This window comes from Maylandia zebra, linkage group LG2 (assembly GCF_041146795.1).
Source record: "Maylandia zebra isolate NMK-2024a linkage group LG2, Mzebra_GT3a, whole genome shotgun sequence".
NCBI classification, from domain to species: domain Eukaryota; kingdom Metazoa; phylum Chordata; class Actinopteri; order Cichliformes; family Cichlidae; genus Maylandia; species Maylandia zebra.
Window position 1 is genome coordinate 27,286,233 of NC_135168.1, and position 13,656 is coordinate 27,299,888.

The 13,656-nt window shown below is 38.9% G+C and overlaps 1 long non-coding RNA gene across 5 annotated transcripts; it reads right to left on the minus strand.

Annotated features, from left to right (window-relative positions):
- Positions 1-521: 521 nt before the first annotated feature.
- LOC143421394 (uncharacterized) lies at positions 522-8,567 on the minus strand. Of its 5 annotated transcripts, none has more exons than XR_013101034.1 (8): positions 8,534-8,566; positions 6,885-8,328; positions 6,186-6,347; positions 5,895-5,933; positions 5,600-5,719; positions 5,296-5,457; positions 1,318-1,424; positions 522-584 (listed from the first exon to the last, which is right to left on the minus strand). It is a non-coding gene; the product is annotated as an uncharacterized LOC143421394 (long non-coding RNA). The 5 variants fall into 5 exon arrangements; XR_013101032.1 differs by having other exon boundaries at positions 534-584; positions 1,311-1,424; XR_013101033.1 differs by lacking the exon at positions 522-584 and having other exon boundaries at positions 610-1,424; positions 6,186-6,342; positions 8,534-8,567.
- Positions 8,568-13,656: the final 5,089 nt, after the last annotated feature.

Here is a 13,656-nt window from a genome sequence, read left to right on the forward strand (position 1 = left end):
AATGGTTTAGGACCAAAATACATCAATGACCTCCTGACCCAGTATGAACCATCCAGATCCCTCAGGTCATCTGGATCTGGTCTTTTATCAGTTCCCAGAGTCAGAACCAGACACGGAGAAGCTGCATTCAGCTTTTATGCTCCTTATATCTGGAACAAACTCCCAGAAAGCCTCAGATCAGCTGAAACACTCAGTTTATTTAAATCCAGGTTGAAGACTCACCTGTTCTCAGCTGCATTTGAATAAAGCACCAAATCCACACTTTAAGCTTAAATTTCAAAACTTACATTTAACTACTGATTTTATCTACTGTTCTGATTTTATCTGTTTTGATTTTATATACTGTTTTGTTTGTTTGTTTGTTTGTTTGTTTGTTTGTTTGTTTGTTAATTAGTTAGTTAGTTTATTTGCTTGTTTTAATCAATTTTAAATCATGCTTTTTATTTGTTCTTGTTTCTAATGTCTCTGTAAAGCACTTTGAATCACCTTGTTGTTGAATTGTGCTATACAAATAAACTTGCCTTGCCTTGCCTTGCCTTGCCTTTGATTCACCAGGAACTATTAGGGAAACCTTCCAGCGCCTCCTGTGAAAGACACAGGCATAAACACACAAACATTTATTAACATGTTCCACAGTGTTCCAGTTTGATTTTCTTATCCTGTGGACAACAACGTACATGGATGCAGGTTTATTGTTAACTTTTGTAAGGTTTATTTAATGAACATATCCAGCTGCAGCTCCACTGTGATCCTGAACTGGATAAGCACTTAAGAAAATGTGTCAATAAATGGACAAACATCAACTTACTATATTTATCCAAACAGACGGGACCAATAATGCTTCGCTGAGTTAGAGACTTTAACAGACTCTTCTATGTAAGAATGTCTCGTGCTGATATACCTGCAAACTTGACAACAAAGGTTTTTCAGACTACATGTAGCTGTCCTCTATGTCAGCTAACACATTTACATTTATGTCACACTTATTTCTGCTTTCCCATTTTATAATTATTACTTACATTTTGATTAGATACCTTGAGTTTGTAAATGATCAGATTACATAATTGGAATACAATGTATCCAATTCAGGGTTGCGGGAGGATGAAGCCTATCCCAGCTGATACAGGACAAAGACAGGCTGCCAGTTTATTGCAGGGCTAATACAATATGTGTAACAGAAAATCCACTTAAATGTTTGATATTTCTTATAATAATCATAATTATGACTATTATTTAAAGGTTTCTTCATAAATACATTTTGATTTTTTATAACCCCTAAAATATAAACCTGAGCTGTTTCAGATTCTGACCTCTGACCTCAGTGACCTGGCTGTGTCCTCACTGCAGCTCCCTCTTGGAAGTACGTCTGCTTCTTGTCTTCCCCCAGTGTTGACCGCCTGATATCAAGATATCACGTACTGTAACTGAGGAACAAAAAAGGACAAACACTTGCCTTCATTTAAAAGTACATTCATACAGAGATAATCTATGGAAACACACTAGTTCACAGTTTGGGAGGAACCAGTTCCTGTGAAACATTTCTGTATATGAACATCATGTGGAGAATGAATGAAATGAGTTCTTCAGGTGACTCAGCAGTCCCACACTGACAAATGAAATCTAGTTAAACTATTAAGCATATTTGCTCTTCTGAAATCTGTGTTAAACAACAACAAACATAAATTAGTAACAAAAACTACAGCTGAGTATAGGCTTTACAAACCACCAGCAGCCATAATGCTAAATTTTAATCTTCAAATGTTTCTGAGCTGTCTTCAACCTGCTTTTAGCACATTAAAGTCTCAATAAATAAAGTCAATGCAGACTCAATCCTAAATGTTCAGCACACAGAGACACAGAGGTACTGTTTAAAGTTTAGTGTTAACTTGAGTCACTGATCATTCACAGTATTACAGAGTCTGGCAGTCTTTGCATGATGTCCACGTCACTGTAAGTTTCTAGCTGACTCTCAGGTGTGCCAGCAGGAAAGAGTAATAATAACCTGCATCCTGAGGTTTGTCATGCAGGATTAAAGGAGCCAAGCTTTGTTCACACAGCTAGGATTGTATTTTACACTGACCCTGGGTCAGTATCAACTTCAAGAAGACAGCTGTAACTGTTGATAGAAGAATCACACACACATGTTTATGGCTTTGCCTTATAGAATTCAGCATCTCAGTGCTCAGGAAATAGGTTTTGCAGCTGTTTGAGCTAAGATTTTCAAGTTATTCACAAATTAAAACCTATACTTTGTGTCGGGCAAGAACTAAATTCAAATGCATGTAACAGTGAGAAACGCACTGTCTTGGCGAAGTAAAGCGTTTCTCATCAACTTCATAGAGCTTGCTGTAACTTTTGATAGAAGACTCAGACAAACATATTCATGGCTTTATCTTATAGACTTCAATATCCCCCCAATGTGTGTGTGAGTCTTCTCTCAAAATTTACAGCTGTCTTTATGAAGTTTATGGAAAAACGCTTTATTTCACCACGTTAGTGCGTTTCTCGCTATTACATGAATGGAGTTCTCGCCCGACACAAAGTATAGGTTTTCAATTTGTGAATAACTTGAAAATCTTAGCTCAAACAGCTGCAAAACCTATTTCCTCAGCACGGAGATGCTGAATTCTATAAGGCAAAGCTATAAATATGTGTGTGTGTGAGTCCTCTATCAAAAGTTACAGCTGTCTTCATGAAGTTGATACTGACCCAGGGTCAGTGTAAAATACAAGTTATTCACATAATGAAAACTTATACTTTGTTTCGTGCAAGAACTCCATTCAAATGCATGTAATAGTCAGAAACGCACTGTCTCGGCGAAATGAAGCCTTTTTGTACAACTTCATGAAGTTAGCTGTAACTTTTGATAAAAGGCTCAAAGCAGAGGGATAACGACGGCTATTCAACATCGTTACACGACACATTCGAGCTGCATGACGCAGACAAAGTGACTAAATCATCTTTTTTGTGGTTTATTGTCTTCAAACCAGCAGACAAAGCCGATTGCAGAAGATGTCAGAGAAGAACTTCAGGCCGTGTACTGAAAAGGTATTTTTTTCTTGTTATCAAAAGACATTTGGAGTGGCAGCTTCTGCAACTGGTTGCACTAAAGTAAAGCTTACAGTCTAAGAAACCACAGTGTTGATATTCAGCACAAAGAGAAAAGCTCACTTGTTTGAATTTATTTACAATCATAGTTTTATAAATTCTGAATGTAAACATCTTTTACAGCTTTGATATTGTTTGACACTAGATATCAGGTTTAATTTAAAGGTTTCTGTGTCCCAATGAGCCATTTACACTGACCAGTGTTTCACTTTAACTGTAACACATTCATTATTTAGTTCCAACATTTCTAAGAGAAATAACTGAATGTAAAAAATGGCAGCCCTCAGGCCAGGTTTAATTGATAGAGATATATGCATGCATTGTGAAATTTATGTATCACATATAATTGTTATTCACCTAATCATGGCATACCCACCCCTTCCTCCCTAGTTAACTGCAACCCAAAATAACTAGTGGGGCTATTTACACACTCACAACCAGTGTGGGGTAAAAAGAGCCACCAAAAAGCTGTCAGCCACAGATGTGCTAGAAGAGTTAGAAACTCTACTTATGGAGAAACTTTCTAAGTCTAACAGGGGACAGGTACTCCTGCCCAAATAACATGATATAACCCCACATACAGCCCAGCCATAAAATGAACCAAGTCATTTAATTAAAGACAGCATGGGACCAAATGCATGTAACCAGCCTGCACCAACCTGGCATTTCTTCCTCCTGAATTAAATGAATGAATGGATAAAAGTTAAATGACTACAAACCTAAAGCCACTAGTTCCCACACTGGAGCTCCCTGACACTGTGTGTTAACCGTATTTAGCTTGTATCAACAGTTGTAACAGGCTAAGCCACTTGAGACACTGCATTGAATTTGTTCCTGTCTTAATGATTTCAGCTGGCTGGTTTCAACTCAGATGTTCTGCTTTTTCCTTTCAGTAGATCAAATCAGCTCGTGCTGCTTCTGCTTCAATTTAATGGCAAGAAGAAGAAGAAGAATGCTTCAGCGAAGTGGCGTTCATGGTCTCAGTGAACAGTCATGGTCACACACTGCATGTGGTTTTAAAAGCAACATGTCTGTTCAGTACAACGATCGAGATGTGTAATATTAGTGCAGCTACGGTTTGTTCTTGAACATCAGTTCTGTTTTCTACTTTGATCACTTAGACCAAAAAAGTGTTGTTTTCAGATTCTTTCTTTTAAATCTATAAAGCACCTGCTCATTTTTTATTACAATTAGTTTCACATAAATGTTAGTTTTTCCTTTATGATCTTTTAATGCTTACACTACACTGTACACATTAGAGACATTTCTGTTACCTGTTTCTGTTGACTCAGAGTTGTGAAATGTTCTTTTATTTAATGCACAATATGAAGTTCATAATTTTCTTACAAATAAAACTCTAATGACAAACATGAACAGCTGTGCTTATTTCTGAGACATGAGTTTTTGAATGTGTTTAGACAGTGTGCATCTGTAATCTGAAACTGTAATGGTGAACCTGAGGTGATGGTCAACAAAAGGCTAATATATATCAATATAAAATAATATTGAAGTAATGTCTTTACCCCCTGCAGAGTGTGGACGCTGTGCACTCAATCACCTTATTCACTGTAGTAAACATGCACCGCTAGCTCAAGTGACTGACTGTCTCCATGGTTACATCGTATATTATTAGCTATGTAAACAGCTTCCATAGATACCGCCATAGCTCTCTGCAGCTGTAACACTTTCACACTTTGCAAATCATTTCACGATTTTGATAGTTATGAAGACAGAATATGTTTTTAAGGTCATGCTAGGCGGTTGCTATGGTGGTTGCTGTGGACTTGGCTGGACCGCGTCCGATTCCTGTTATTAGCTGTCCGCCGTAGGAAGGCTGCGTTCCATTTACAAGTAGTGACAGTCTGCCGCAACTCGAACTCAAACCCCACTTTGTTCTTTAATTATAGGCCTTTTATAGCCGTTCATGACACGCACACACACACATAAAGCACTTTGCCTCACCATGAGAATGGAACTTTACCTAAGCTAACCTTTAAAATATCTGATATAGGATAGAAAAAATGAAGCAACCAGAGATTTAATGATGAAGACTCTGGGTTCTGTAGTGACCTGAATGACTCTTTGCATACAATTTATTGAAGAGGACTTTAGAATGCACTTTACATTTAGACTGTTGCTGTTTAATTTTTTACATTGTTGCGGTGTTATGTCATGAATAAAGTTCACCTGCTGGGGGTTTGATGGATCAGATCATCATAATCAATGGGTCCTGAGGTGGGCGGGACTGTCTCTGGTGATGTCACCATGAAGGAACAGCATCTGGCACGTGTTGCTGAAACATCCCAGTACACTGGTGTAGTTTCCTCTCCAGCTGTTTGACATTTGACACTTCAACATTAAGGGGAAGAAGAAGAAACAGTGTTAGGTCAGGTGACCACATGATTTCTAAAGTAACTGACAGGAAGTAACCAGGCCGTTAGAAATGGATGGCATGTGTTTAGAGTTACTGGAGTTGGGTAACTCTACTTACCAAAAGCAGAAGCACACAGATGAAGGATCAGATGCTGAATGTTGCAGGAACATGCTCGTGCGGTGGTCATTCAGTGCTGCTCCGGCAGGTTAGACAGTCCAAGACTGATATACTGCCCATCTGAGAGTTTGAAAACACACATGCAAAGATTTATTTTGTATTACAGTCAAAGTCTGATGTTCATTTTTGTCCTTTAAAAATGTTTGTGTATTTGAAAGCGCTAACATTTAAGGATGACTTGGATCGTCTCCTTTAAAGGGGAGACAAGTGTATCCACTGATCCACGTCACTTTACCTGGATGATGACTCCTCTCCCCCTCACTCAGAAACGCTCCTAATATAACCAAGCAAATAAATAATATTGAAGATTTACTTACATCATTACAAAAACAGGAAAAACATCTCCCTTTGATTCTATTTCTCCATTCCTGCTGAACATCAGGCAACAAATATCTCAATAAATCACAGTAAAATGTAAAGCACATGTTTTCTCTGCTTTGTCTAACCTCTGCAGAGCCTCTGTCAAGAAAAACATATCTATAAGCATAAAACAAATATACATTTCATAACACGTCACTGGACAAACCTCGGTCAGTTGATTTCCTCTGTGCAGTGCAGACGAACATCAGTCAGCAAGTCAAGGTGGTGAGATGGACTGGTGTCCTTTGTGACTCTGCTGGTTCTTCTGAGGAAATACCACCGTCTCTCCACACCGTCACCATCTGTGAGCACAAACTGCTGCTCTGCTCTGCCAGCATGTAGGAAATCAGATATCACACACACAGGGGTGAAGAAACATTAGAACTCAACTTTGGATACTTTAGATCTAAACAGATCAAAGTAGCTCTTAGCTTCAACAATCAGTGAACAGACAAACAATGATACCATACTGATTCTGTATGAATACAATATGGTATTTTCAATACAGGTGTCAAATTAATTTACTAAAACTAATACAGATATATGTTGTTTTTTTTTGATAAATTCGTTTGCTAAATTATAAGAATATATATTTTTTCATTTAACAATTGCAACTGAAAGAAATTAAATATTGAACAAAAATATATTGTCACATTCTGAGCATGCTCAGCATGCTGACAGACTTGAAGTTGCTACAGATTTTAAGAAGTGATAATTATAGGGAAAAAACTTCTCTTTTTCATCCGTTTAATCAAACATTTGATGCCTTAGATGTCTCAGTCCTATAGCATTCTGCAACTACAACTAAGCTGAAGCTTGGATTTGGCTGCAGGTGCCCTGTACACCCTTCTCAACATGTGGGTACCATTTAATCACACTTCTTCCTGAGCTTTGCTTCGTCACAAGACCAAAGGTGGCATCCCGTGTCACGGTCATATCATCATCCAGAAGAAACATTTGAAGAAACATCATGGAGAAGAAACATTTACGCGCCTCCCGGTTTTGTTTTCTGATCCTGCAAAAAGACTGAGGACAACAAAGCCCAGAGAACACGAGATACACAACATCCAACATTCAGACTCAACAGCCTCCATAAATGAAGAGCACCAGGTTGGTTCAGTTATAGTAGATGTCATGGAATTTTTTAAATAAAGTCTGCAACACAGAAAGAGCTGTGATCATGCTATTTATTACTGTGCACAGGAGAGCAAACACACATCAAACATCACAGTTCAGTCATGTCAGCTCTGCCACTTCACGTGTCTCGCTATGAAACCTAACGGATCAATGGTTATGCTGTTTTGTGCCCTTGACGTTATCAGCACCTGTAAAGGGAGTTGTTTTCTCAAACTGCTGAAGTAAGTTCATCTAGTTTTAGAAACTTTCATTGAACAGTCTATAACAGTGTCACAACTAAGCATATGCATAAGCACTTAAATGCTTTAAATGAGAATAACATAAAATTTCTATTACAGGAGCTAGAGCCTGTCCCAGTAGTCATAGGTAGAGCACACCTGGACAGGTCACCAGTCTGTCAGAGGACTAACACAGATGCAGCCTGACTCAATCCTAAATGTTCAGCACACAGAGACACAGAGGTACCGTTTAAAGTTTAGTGTTAACTTGAGTCACTGATCATTTGCAGTATTACAGAGTCTGGCAGTCTTTGCATGATGTCCACGTCACTGTAAGTTTCTAGCTGACTCTCAGGTGTGACAGGTGTGCCAGCAGGAAAGAGTAATAATAGCCTGCATCCTGAGGTTTTTCATGCAGGATTAAAGGAGCCAGGCTTTGTTCACACAGCTAGGATTGTATTTTACACTGACCCTGGGTCAGTATAAGTATCATACAGTTTAAACGAAGCACTGAAACTTGCACATATTTATTACAGATGCACTGAAGCTAATCGAGATATTTGCTGTCAGTCTGTGGCTGCGATTAAACACTTTACTGGAAACTTTATTAACTAGTAACTTCGTCAGTCATGACAGAAGCTAATATTTCTGTGCTAACATCGTTTAAACAGTAACAGCTTTACTCCAATATAAGCTAACGTTTACACCGTAACTTAAAGCTAGCACCATAAGGACGGTAAAACACGTAATAACATCCACAAATGCATCTTAAAGCTGTTATATTAGCACTCGGTGTATTACTAACATAACCACATTAACATTATTGACACTCGCTGGTCTGACTTTTAATAGTCATTCTATAAATGCTGTCCGTTTAAACGGTCTTACCTGTACACACATTGCAGCCAGAGTGGATTCTGGAGTCTTCCCACGCTCCTGTTAGTGATCCTCCATCTGGATGGATGATAACAACCTTCTGAACAATCTAGCAGGAGATGGTCCATATCTAGGGGATATGGACTGATAACAGCTGAAGCGGGTGAATAAAGTCACCCAGTCGCTAGCTGTGCGATTACCCAGCATACACCAGCACAATATTAGGCACAGCACCACCATAGACATTTTCAGTGGTTTTGAATGCAGGACATGGTTATCTTACCTTGTAAAATGCATGACAATAAAACAGCTAACCACCATAAAATGGTATTGTGTATGTATGTATGTGCATGTGTGTGTGTGTGTGTGTGAGAGAGAGAGAGAGAGAGAGAGAGAGAGAGAGAGAGAGAAAGAGAGAGAGGGGGGGGGAGATCAAAGGCGTGCGCTTATGTTTTTTCTTGATCAAGAGTGTGCCTCCTCTCTCTTATTGGATGTATGGTATAGCATGTTTATTCAGGTGCACCTTTGAAGTCTATGAGAATACTTTGCAGCCTGGTCTGAGTGGTCATTTCTGCACAGACACAATGAAGCGTGCACTCAGTTTAGAGGAGGCTGTTGCTGCAGTTTTGCACTCTCCACAAGCAGTGGAGATACTTCTGACAGCGAAGAAGAATTTTTGCCAGGCACGAGGAGCTTTGCAGCTCATGTGCGGAGGAGGAGAAGGAGAAGGAGGAAGAAGAGCAGGAGGAAGAGACAAGACTGGAGGATGGCCAGTGGAGATCTAAAAATGGAGAAATCATGTGGCAACCCACACACGAAGAGGTCCTGCCATTTTTTCCTCCCCCCATTTTAACCCCAGGACCAACCCATTATGCAATTCGTATAGGATCAGCAGCCCTGTGAGCACTTTCCATCTTTTTTTTGCAGAGGACATTATGCAGCTAATCCTGCATTTCACCAACCTGCAGGGGCAACAGGTCAGTAAAAGACTGGAAGGACATAGATGAGGAGTTGCAGGCTTACATGGGGCTTGTGATGCTGGCTGGCCTGTACAGGTCTCAACATGAAACGACAGGGCTCTTCTGTTTCATGCTACCATGTCAAAAAAAAAAAAAAGATTTGAGCAAATTAATCGGGCAGTAAGATTCGATGATCGTCTCTCCCGTCCAGGTCGCTACAGGGGGGGGGTTTCCTACATCCCCAAGCAAAGAAAAAAGGCTGTCTTATTGAGCACCAGGCACCGTGAGCTACAAGTCCAGGACTCTGGGAAGAGAAAGCCCCACATCATCCTGGATTATAACAAATGCAAAGGGACTGTGGATCATTTGGACCAGGTAAGCACAATTATAAGTAATTTATTTGCCAAATTGTTTACCGTTTCTCATTGTTATAACTGATAAAGTCAGATAATGTGATTATAATAGTTTTGATATGAGATGATAGTTTTAGACTATGATAGTTTTGATAGTTACAGTAAGGAGGGGGGGGGGGGGGGGGGGGGGGGTCCAGTTTGACGCCCACAGGCAGGAAGAATCTCTTGCTTATGGCTGTATAAATCTGTTCATGTCACCTGATCATTTATTTTTGTTTTGCAGGTTTGTGGCAACTACTCCTGCCGTAGAAGGACACGTAGGTGGCCCATGTGTCTGTTCTACCACATGATCGAGGTAAGCTGCTATAATGCTTTCATTCAAGACAGCTGTAACTTTTGATAGAAGACGCATATAAACATATTTATGGCTTTATCTTATAAAGTTCGATATCCCCGTGTTGAGCAAACAGGTTTTGCAGCTGTTTGATCTAAGATTTTCAAGTTATTCACAAAATGAATACCTATACTTTGTTTCGTGCGAGAACTCCATTCAAATGCATGTAAAAGTCAGAAACGCACTGTCTTGGCGAAATAAAGGGTTTACAACTTCATGAAGACAGCTGTAACTTTTGATAGGAAACGCAGATATACGTATTTATGGCTTTATCTTATAGAATTCAATATCCCCGTTGAGCAAACAGTTTTAAAGCTATGTGAGCTAAGATTTTTAAGTTATTCACAAAATAAAAAGCTATACTTTGTTTCGTGTTTGAACTCCATTTATGTTACGCCCCTAATCTAGGCGCGTAGGGACGCACATAAGGTTGGAGGAGAGAGAGACAAATCCCCGCCCTGGTTCCCAAGCCAAACATCCAAACCAGTTGTGAGTAAAAAAAGGTGATTTTATTTAAGGACAAGAAGCATAGCTCCAGGGTGAGCCCAGGCCAAAATAAAAAACAAAACCAACTAAGACCCACCAGAAAAGACTAACTAAACCCTAGGAAAGAAAAAGAACAAACAAATGACAGAGCTATCCCTCGCTCCCTGACCAAGAAAACAGGAGAAAACGATTCCAAAAGAAAAGGCAGCTCACCCCTTCCGCTTCAGCCCATGAGTGCCTAAGCTCTCAGCTAATGCACTAGGAGCGGCTTTTACAATTCACCCTCACACAAATACACAAGATAAGCACAGGCTGGGAAAACCATGGTCAGGACCGTGACGGCTGTCAGGCTACTCGTTGCACACACTCTCTCTCTCTCTCCCCTCTGGAGCTGTCAGAGCGGCTTTTTGAACGTGGTCACCTGTTCCATGGTCCAATCAGCTGCTCACTACTCTTCATTAGGGGAGGGACCTGTAAAGTGTCTTAAACACAGTAAAGAGACACATGTCTCGCATGTAATAGTCAGAAACGAACTATCGTTGCAAAATAAAGCCTTTTTGTACAACTTCATGAAGTTAGCTGTAACTTTTGATAGAAGATTCAGATTTACGTAGTTATGGCTTTATCTTATAATATTCAGTATCCCCGTGTTGAGCAAACAGGTTTGAGCTAAGATTTTCGAGTTATTCACATAATGAAAACCTATACTTTGTTTCGTGCGAGAACTGCATTCAAATGCATGTAATAGTCAGAAACGCACTGTCTCGGCGAAATAAAGTGTTTTTGTACAGCTTCATGAAGACAGCTGTAACTTTTGATAGAAGGCTCAGATTTACATATTTATGGTTTTATCTTATAGAATTCAATATCCCCCGTGCTGGGCAAACATTTTGCAGCTGTGTGAGCTAAGGTTTCCAAGTTATACACATAATGAAAACCTATACTTTGTTTCGGTCGAGTTCCCCATTCAAATGCATGTAACAGTGAGAAACGCACTGTCTTGGCGAAATAAAGCGTTTTTGTACAACTTCATATAAATAGCTGTAACTTTTGATAGAAGACTCAGACAAACATGTTTATGGCTTTATCTTATAGAACTCAAGGTTCCCGTGCTGGGAAAACAGGTTTTGTAGCTGTTTGAGCTAAGATTTCCAAGTTATACACATAATGAAAACCTATACTTTGTTTCGGGCGAGTTCCCCATTCAAATGCATGCAACAGTGAGAAACGCACTGTCTTGGCGAAATAAAGCGTTTTTGTACAACTTCATATAAATCGCTGTAACTTTTGATAGAAGACTCGGAAACACATGTTTATGGCTTTATCTTATAGAACTCAAGGTCCCCGTGCTGGGAAAACAGGTTTTGCAGCTGTTTGAGCTAAGATTTCCAAGTTATACACATAATGAAAACCTATACTTTTTTTCGGTCTAGTTTCCCATTCAAATGCATGTAACAGTGAGAAACGCATTGTCTTGGCGAAATAAAGCGTTTTTGAACAACTTCATATAAATCGCTGTAACTTTTGATAGAAGACTCAGACAAACATGTTTATGGCTTTATCTTATAGAACTCAAGGTCCCCGTGCTGGGCAAACAGGTTTTGCAGCCGTCTGAGCTAAGATTTTAAAATTATTCACATAATGAAAACCTATACTTTGTTTCAGGCGAGTTTCCCATTCAAATGCATGTAACAGTGAGAAACGCACTGTCTTGGCGAAAGAAAGCGTTTTTGAACAACTTCATATAAATCGCTGTAACTTTTGATAGAAGACTCGGATACACATGTTTATGGCTTTATCTTATAGAACTCAATATCCCCGTGCTGGGCAAACAGGTTTTGCAGCCGTTTGAGCTAAGATTTTAAAATTATTCACATAATGAAAACCCATACTTTGTTTCGGGCGAGTTTCCCATTCAAATGCATGTAACAGCGAGAAACGCACTAACTGGTGAAATAAAGCGTTTTAATGGTCTTCATAAAAACAGCTGTAACTTTTGATAGAAGATTCAGAAATATATATTTATGGCTTTATCTTATAGAATTTAATATCCCCGTGCTGGGCAAACAGGTTTTGCAGCCGTTTGAGCTAAGATTTTAAAATTATTCACATAATGAAAACCTATACTTTGTTTCAGGCGAGTTTCCCATTCAAATGCATGTAATAGCGAGAAACGCACTAACTGGTGAAATAAAGCGTTTTAATGGTCTTCATAAAAACAGCTGTAACTTTTGATAAAAGATTCAGAAATATATATTTATGGCTTTATCTTATAGAATTCAATATCCCCGTGCTGGGCAAACAGGTTTTGCAGCCGTTTGAGCTAAGATTTTAAAATTATTCACATAATGAAAACCTATACTTTGTCTCAGGCGAGTTTCCCATTCAAATGCATGTAACAGTGAGAAACGCACTAACTTGTGAAATAAAGCGTTTTAATGGTCTTCATAAAAACAGCTGTAACTTTTGATAGAAGACTCAGAAATATATATTTATGGCTTTATCTTATAGAATTCAATATCCCCGTGCTGGGCAAACAGGTTTTGCAGCTGTTTGAGCTAAGATTTTAAAATTATTCACATAATGAAAACCTATACTTTGTTTCAGGCGAGTTCCCCATTCAAATGCATGCAACAGTGAGAAACGCACTGTCTTGGCGAAATAAAGCGTTTTTGAACAACTTCATATAAATCGCTGTAACTTTTGATAGAAGACTCAGACAAAGATGTTTATGGCTTTATCTTATAGAACTCAATATCCCCGTGCTGGGCAAACAGGTTTTGCAGCCGTTTGAGCTAAGATTTTAAAATTATTCACATAATGAAAACCTATACTTTGTTTCAGGCGAGTTTCCCATTCAAATGCATGTAATAGCGAGAAACGCACTAACTGGTGAAATAAAGCGTTTTAATGGTCTTCATAAAAACAGCTGTAACTTTTGATAAAAGATTCAGAAATATATATTTATGGCTTTATCTTATAGAATTCAATATCCCCGTGCTGGGCAAACAGGTTTTGCAGCCGTTTGAGCTAAGATTTTAAAATTATTCACATAATGAAAACCTATACTTTGTCTCAGGCGAGTTTCCCATTCAAATGCATGTAACAGTGAGAAACGCACTAACTTGTGAAATAAAGCGTTTTAATGGTCTTCATAAAAACAGCTGTAACTTTTGATAGAAGACTCAGAAATATATATTTATGGCTTTATCTT